Genomic DNA, 6,048 nt, shown 5'->3' on the forward strand with positions numbered 1-6,048 from the left:
GAATTTACATGGTTTACTCCCCCCCTCCCTCCCTCTCTCTCTCTCTCTCTCTCTCTCTCTCTCTGAGGAGATGACAGCACTCATGCACAAGCATGTGGGCAAGCTATTGATAACCAATCTGCATAAACATCTCAGTATCCACCATTCTGTTCACGCTTCCTCTGTCTCTTTTCCTGAATACATCAAAGCTGGGAAAGGTAAGACTGAATCACATATTGTTACATTGATTTAAGGAGTCAATGACTCATTCTTCCATTTCTGAGCTAAAGCACCTGTCTATGGGATTCCTGGTGTCCTTACTGTCCATGGTGTTGACTGTTTTGATCCTTATCACTGTTATCATCAGAACAGCTACCCTAGGACCATAGATGTATATAATAACACTGTCAAAATCTATTCCCTCACACCAGTGGAGGCTCCTCAAAGGAGGAAGGGGAGGGCCATCCTCAGTGAATTTCATAAAAATGTAAATAGTGAAACATTTAAAAAGTTATCCTTTTTAGATAAAACTATACTAAATATATCGACTTAAACCAAAAATTTTATTAAAACACACTGTTTTGCAATGAAGGTCTACAGTAGCCTCAGCATGACTCTGTAGGGTAGCACCATGGTGTAGCCAGAGGACAGCTAGCTTCTGTCCTTCTCTGGATACATTGACTTCAGTACAAAACTTAGGAGGCTCATGGTTCTCACCCCCTTCCATAGACTTACACAGTAATTATGACAACTTCCGGAGGATGTCTTTCAACCTATCAGAACTCTTGCAGCATGAACTTACATTTTGTTCACCCAGTCAAAGGATCAGTGAATGAATCTAGTACTGAAAGCATAAGCTACAAATAGCTAGAACTGCAGAGCGTAAATATGTTGAATAGCTGACTCAAAGTGAGAGAAAGACAGTAGTTGAACAATTTAACACAAATTAATCTATTAAAAAATGAAGGAGAAGTGAGTGAGAGAGAGAGAGAGAGAGAGAGAGAGAGAGAGAGAGAGAGATTTGGTTGTATTTTATTTTTACTTTCACTTTCACTTAGCTAGCTAGTTTAGACTACTCAAACACCCTGCTCAAACAACGAGGGATGCCATATTAGCTGCTGTCTATGACGATCCAACACTGTAAGTCCTCCATGTCAAGGTAAGCTTTTGGTTTTATAAATGTATTGCCACCGGGGGCCGCCGGTGTAACTGCTAAACTGCTTTCTGGCTGTACACTGTACTGCATGATTGTAACGGGTTTACTAATGTGTTAGTTCTAGTAGCTATGTTGACTATGACGTGGCAATGATGTAGGCTGTGTGTAGCGGTTAGCGGTCATGATATGGAGGTTTGGCTTGGAAAGGTTTTTTCACCTGGCCACAGACAGCTGATGTGTTGTGCATTGAAGTCCACAAGTGAAGGGAAAAGGGGAGAGGAGGAGAGCACGTAGCCATAGATAGCTGCGAGAAGGAATTATATACTGTATACAACGAGCAAAGTGAGCATGCTGCTTTTATGTGGCTGTAATGAAAGTGAACTGTGTTCGCGTGTGATCAGGGGTGTAATAATTCTGCCGATTTCGTTGAAAAATGTTTCTTCAACGGAAGCAAACGGAACAAAATGGGGAAAAACATACCTGAATTTGCCCAATAGAAGCTCTCATTTGCATCTGTTAGACTAATGATTACACCCTAGACCAGCTAGATGCAGGCAAGAGTGTGCAAGGCGGTATTAAATGTGTCACTGTTTTTATTTATTTATTTTATTTATTTAACCAGGTAGGCAAGTTGAGAACAAGTTCTCATTTACAATTGCGACCTGGCCAAGATAAAGCAAAGCAGTTCGACACATACAACAAACATAGTCAATAATACAGTAGAAAAATAAGTCTATATACAATGTGAGCAAATGAGGTGAGATAAGGGAGGTAAGGGCAAAAAAAGGCCATGGTGGCGAAGTAAATACAATATAGCAAGTAAAACACTGGAATGGTAGATTTGCAGTGGAAGAATGTGCGAAGTAGAAATATAAATAATGTGGTGCAAAATAATTAAATAAATAAATACAGTAGGGGAAGAGGTAGTTGTTTGGGCTAAATTATAGATGTGCTATGTACAGGTGCAGTAATCTGTGAGCTGCTCTGACAGTTGGTGCTTAAAGCTAGTGAGGGAGATAAGTGTTTCCAGTTTCAGAGATTTTTGTAGTTCGTTCCAGTCATTGGCAGCAGAGAACTGGAAGGAGAGGCGGCCAAAGGAAGAATTGGTTTTGGGGGTGACCAGGGAGTTATACCTGCTGGAGCGCGTGCTACAGGTGGGTGCTAATATGGTGACCAGCGAGCTGAGATAAGGGGGGACTTTACCTAGCAGGGTCTTGTAGATGACCTGGAGCCAGTGGGTTTGGCGACGAGTATGAAGCGAGGGCCAGCCAACGAGAGCGTACAGGTCGCAGTGGTGGGTAGTATATGTGGCTTTGGTGACAAAATGGATGGCACTGTGATAGACTGCATCCAATTTATTGAGTAGGGTATTGGAGGCTATTTTGTAAATGACATCGCCGAAGTCGAGGATCGGTAGGATGGTCAGTTTTACGAGGGTATGTTTGGCAGCATGAGTGAAGTCTGTCTTTCTGTTACCTTGATTACTCAAATTCCTCTCGACCTGTGCAGCTACGTTGAAACGTTAATTCATAGGCTAGGTTGTAGTAACCTCATGATGGGTACAGGGAAAATTGGAGTATCATGTAGTAGCCTAAATGTATAGATATTACATTGGGTTGGGTGAATGGAATATGAATTACAGTCACCCAATACTTAATAGAAATAAGGCCAAAATGTTAATCCAATTACTTTGTGTCCATAGTCCCCCGACACTGAATGCATGAGTATTTACAGGATGGAATGCAATTTAGGCTGTTGGTGTTGTCTTTTGAGTTCTCTTCTAATATAGCCTATGTGTGTACAGCTTCATATTGTATGATAATGCCAATCAGGTTTCATAATAGCAGAAATCCACACAAAACAACAACACAAAAATGTAGCTTTGGACTATTGGAAGATTGTAATACTTTGCTATATACTTTTGTCGTGCAGCCTAAATCAGCCATCACAACAGCTTTATGATCTATGGCTCTCTGGAGGAACCAAGTCTTGGTCTCGTGTCACTCACGTCTGTTGGTTCTTCTCTGATTGTCAGTGCTCTGTTTGCTGCGACTGGCTATGCTACCTTCACTGGGTACACGCAAGGTAAAACTCAACACACTCTCATGGTATGTCTCTAATCACTCTCCACTAAGGGTTCTTTTTCTAACCTCTTATCTCTTTTTTTTGAAAACTACTGCAGGAACGATGACCTGGCTATGTTTGTTTACTTCTGTCTTGGCATCAGTATAATAACAACTTGTCCTCTGGAGTGTGTTGTGACTCGAGAGGTACGGTGCATTCTGAAAGTATTCATACCCCCTCATCAATCTACACACAATACCCCATAATGAAAAAGGGAAGACAGGTTTTTATAAATTGAGCAAAAAAATTCTAATACAAAAAAAGATACATTTACATAATTATTCAGACCCTTTGCTATGAGACTTGAAATTGAGCTCAGGTGCATCGTTTCCAATGATCATCCATGAGATGTTTTTGTAACTTGAGTCCCCTGATGATTTGGAAAGGCACACACCAGTCTATATAAGGTCCCACAGTTGACAGTGCATGTCAGAGCAAAAACCAATCCCCCATGAGGTCAAAGGAATTGCCCGTAAAGCTCCAAGACAGGATTGTGTTGCGGTACAGATCTGCAGCAATGAAGGTCTCCAAGAACACTGTGGCCACCATCATTCTTAAATGGAAGAAGTTTGGAACCACCAAGACTCTTCCTAGAGCTGGCCGCCTGTCCATACTGAGCAATTGGGGGAAAAGGGCCCTGGTTAGGGAGGTGCCCAAGTACCCAATGGTCACTCTGACAGAGCTCCAAAGTTCATCTGTGGAGATGGGATAACCTTCCAGAAGGACAACCATCTCTCCAGCACTCCACCAATCAGGCCTTTATGGTAGAGAGGCAAGACACAAAAAATATTGCAACATCACAATTACAACCAAATATGTCTTCATAAAATAATTCCCTCCAGGGCTCAAAACCAAGTCATCTCCTTCGCATAGAGTTAATCAGGCTGTTGATTGTGCAAACCCACAGTTTCATCAGCTGTCTGGGTGGCTTACTCAAATGATCCCGAAGGAGAAACAGCTGGATGTCGAGGTTCACAGCTGGCAACAGCTCTAGTGGACATTCCTGTAGTCAGCATATCAATTGAAATTTCCCTCAAAACTTGAGACATCCGTGGCATTGTGTTGTGTGACAAAAGTGCACATTTTAGAATGGCCTTTAATTGTCCCCAGCACAAGGTGCATCTGTGTAATGATCATGCTTTTTAATCAGCTTCTTGATATGCCACACCTGTCAGGTGGATGGATTATCTAGGCAAAGGAGAAATGCTCACTAACAGGGTTGTAAACATATTTGTGCACAGAATTTGAGAGAAATCAGCTTTATGTGTGCATGGACAATTTCTGGTGTCTTTTGCTTCAGCTCATGAAACATGGGACCAACACTCTACATGTTGCAATTATCTTTTTGTTCTCTATAGTTTCAAAATCCTGACCCCCTCCACTCAGATTCAAGGTAGCTGATGTGCGGTTCGTAACAGGCATGGTCCTCCACTCTCTGGTCTTGTGACCATTTGATCTGAATGAACTGTGCCTCGAGCAGCCTATGTCGACAGAGTCAAGCCTTTAGACATTAATGTAAATTTCCTTCATTATAATTGTCAAAAATGACTGGCATTTAGTACATATTGATGTAATTAAAAGTGTCATTAAAGTGTGGCTACATTTTCTGGCGCATCCCTCATGTCAGCATCGGTTTGGACATGAGGTTGTAACTAATATGCATGTCACCTACACTTTGTCATGTAGGCTTTTTTATTTATTATATTAAAAATAGATTTGAATATTATTCCGATGTTGGCCTCTCTGATCTAATTCTGATTGGAGTAATTGTTTGATATAGTGATGATTTTTGTGTTTTTTTTTACTTGTCCATTCGGACAAGTTAAATCTATATTATGCGAGTCCCCAAATTAGCTAGCTAGTTACAAGTATCTTTGTTTATATCAACATACTAATGTTAGCTGTCTACTAGCTAGTCAATATTGCTATTGTGGTGTACAGCAAACTCTCACACCTGGTGTAGCTAGCAGTCTAGCATGGTAGATAGGGAACTTAGATACCGAGCATTCTGAAAATATTCAGAACCCTTGACTCTTTCCCCTCATCAATCTACACACAGTACTCCATCATTTGCAAAGTGAAAACCGTTTTTTAAAAATTTGTGCAAAAAATATATATGCACTGCTCAAAAAAATAAAGGGAACACTAAAATAACACATCCTAGATCTGAATGAATGAAATATTCTTATTAAATACTTTTTTCTTTACATAGTTGAATGTGCTGACAACAAAATCACACTAAAATTATCAATGGAAATCAAATTTATCAACCCATGGAGGTCTGGATTTGGAGTCACACTCAAAATTAAAGTGGAAAACCACACTACAGGCTGATCCAACTTTGATGTAATGTCCTTAAAACAAGTCAAAATGAGGCTCAGTAGTGTGTGTGGCCTCCACGTGCCTGTATGACCTCGCTACAACGCCTGGGCATGCTCCTGATGAGGTGGCGGATGGTCTCGTGAGGCATCTCCTCCCAGACCTGGATTAAAGCATCCGCCAACTCCTGGACAGTCTGTGGTGCAACGTGGCGTTGGTGGATGGAGCGAGACATGATGTCCCAGATGTGCTCAATTGGATTCAGGTCTGGGGAACGGGCGGGCCAGTCCATAGCATCAATGCCTTCCACTTGTAGGAACTGCTGACACACTCCAGCCACATGAGGTATAGCATTGTCTTGCATTAGGAGGAACCCAGGGCCAACCGCACCAGCATATGGTCTCACAAGGGGCCTGAGGATCTCATCTCGGTATCTAATGGCAGTCAGGCTACCTCTGGCGAGCACATGG

At 41.7% G+C, this 6,048-nt stretch overlaps 1 long non-coding RNA gene across 1 annotated transcript; it reads left to right on the plus strand.

Moving 5' to 3' along the window:
- Nucleotides 1-998: 998 nt before the first annotated feature.
- Nucleotides 999-5,108, plus strand: LOC149972818 (uncharacterized). The gene is made up of 3 exons (XR_016490549.1): nucleotides 999-1,138; nucleotides 3,068-3,220; nucleotides 3,318-5,108. It is a non-coding gene; the product is annotated as an uncharacterized LOC149972818 (long non-coding RNA).
- Nucleotides 5,109-6,048: the final 940 nt, after the last annotated feature.

The sequence above is a fragment of the Oncorhynchus mykiss genome, chromosome 22, assembly GCF_057628025.1.
Source record: "Oncorhynchus mykiss isolate SJ-2025 chromosome 22, ASM5762802v1, whole genome shotgun sequence".
NCBI lineage: Eukaryota > Metazoa > Chordata > Actinopteri > Salmoniformes > Salmonidae > Oncorhynchus > Oncorhynchus mykiss.